Below are 2,152 nucleotides of genomic sequence, written 5' to 3' on the forward strand. Positions count from 1 at the left end.
TCAGTAAGCTCAACAGATAGAGTAAGTCACCATTCGTTGTTTGTAAAACGCGTCAAGTCCTCTAAATCGGATTATGAACAAGTGAAGGAAATTATACAGCCACATTGGTACTCTTTCCAAATGACATACCGCATGTTATTCGCCGAATAAACAGGTTTAGGTGCACACTGGCGGAATCGAAAGTCGTGCACCATTATCTTCGGACATTCCACATATAAAGGGGAAAATTGTAGGGCACCAAAATTCGCAGTAGAGGCTCTTTCACCTCGTTTTCATTAGCATTATATCACTCAGCTTTAGAGCTAAACTGTGTCTGATGGACTCGTGAGCATACTTAATGGCCATGAGGAGAAAAAAAAAATATCTTTCGCAAAGATTCACGAGACTCGATTAAAGATCGTGTGTAAACGCTTTGTCAGATAAGTTCTGAAGGCACATGTCACTAAAATTTACTGGACAAGCGGTTAGCTTAGACTCCCGTCGACACCACACAGGAACTAGCTGAACAAATTGTAAGACGTGTATACTTCTATTGTCTATTGTCAAATCACAATTTTTGAAAGATGTTTATATTTTATTAATAGGATTAAGAAGGAATAATTAATATTTGTCATGTTGGAAATAATTGTGGTAGCAGGGAATACTTGCACCAAAGTATTGTTGATATAATTTTTAAAAGGGCGGAGGAAACCGCGTACGGATATATTTTAAGAAAAGAGCGGGAAAGACCGCGCATTGGTACATTTTGTAATGGTATCAGGGATTGTCTGCACCAGAAAGCATTGTTGGCAGGAGAGACCGCACTTAAGCGTTCGTAAGATGTCAGTAGTAAGCGAGAACTGAAGCGAGTCGGTAGCAGGTGTGAAGCGAGAGGTTGAGAGGAGCGGTGTGCCTGCCAGCCACTAGCTATGATTTACAAGAGATTATAAACGGATGTACAGAGACATCAGCTAACTATTATTTAAGAAAAACTAATATTATTGAATTATTTTTTTGAGAAACGGAAGACTACTGAAGGTATGTTTGCGCAATGCTAGTTGTAAAATTATTGTAAAAAGTAAGTCCCATTTGAACGTTTATAAAAACATTTTATTGAGAAAATAATTAATTTAAGAGGCACTTAGAAGCCTCTAAACATAACGATATGAACACAAAACCAAAGGTGGTGAGGGTCAGGAAAGAGGCACTTAGAAGCCTCTCAACGAAACGGTATGAACACGAAATCTGTAGTCGGCGATCCCTAAGGATGGAGACAAACCTCTCTGCTTTCTTTCATCATGACCTCAAGTTTGCAGAAGTACCACGTTCTGATGCGGGTTACAGTTATCCGTGAAAGGTTCAAACTAAACCTAATGACACAATCATGAATACTTGGTGTCATACACATCATGGGTAAAGACGCAAAAATGTATTCATACTAACAGGACTTGCTTAAAAGTAATGCCTCCGAGATTTTTATGTGAAGCCTGTTAGCGAATTTTAAATAAAACTAACATTATTGCCTCTGCGTTTTTATTGCTCGCGTCTACACATTTGCGGCAACGGCCTTGCCGCAGAGGATACACCGGTTCCCGTGAGATCACCGAAGTTAAGCACTGTCGGACGTGGTCGGCACTTGGATGGGTGACCATCCAAGCCGCCATGCGCTGTTGCCATTTTTCGGGGTACACTCAGCCTCGTGATGCTAATTGAGGAGCTACTCGACCGAATAGTAGCGGCTTCAGTCACGAATACCATCATAACAACCAGGAGAGCGGTGTGCTGACCCCACGCCCCTCCTATCCGCATCCTCCACTGAGGATGACATGGCGGTCGGATGGTCCCGGTAGGCCACTCGTGGCCTGACGACAGAGTGCTACACATTTGCAGCCCCCTGGCGCTAGAGGATTCATGACGATGCGTAATGTAACTTTGTCGATGCGTGAGAAACAAGGTGCTGTAATCGAGTTTCGAACCCAAAGACCACAGCCGCATATGGAGCACGCTCTCCTTCAGCATGACAATTCCAAAACACACATGAGCACTACGACAACAATCCGACGCCTTGGATTCACTGTCATCTATCATTCTCCATACAGTCCCGCCTAGGTCCTATCCGATTTTCATCTATTTCCAGAATTTAAAGTACACCCTCGAAGATTTAACTTTGATA

The 2,152-nt window shown here is 42.5% G+C and overlaps 1 pseudogene; it reads left to right on the plus strand.

Annotated features, from left to right (window-relative positions):
• The first annotated feature begins 1,537 nt into the window (after nucleotides 1-1,537).
• Nucleotides 1,538-1,655, plus strand: LOC126105486 (5S ribosomal RNA; annotated as a pseudogene).
• The last annotated feature ends 497 nt before the right edge of the window (nucleotides 1,656-2,152 follow it).

Source organism: Schistocerca cancellata, chromosome 1 (genome assembly GCF_023864275.1).
Source record: "Schistocerca cancellata isolate TAMUIC-IGC-003103 chromosome 1, iqSchCanc2.1, whole genome shotgun sequence".
Lineage (NCBI taxonomy): Eukaryota > Metazoa > Arthropoda > Insecta > Orthoptera > Acrididae > Schistocerca > Schistocerca cancellata.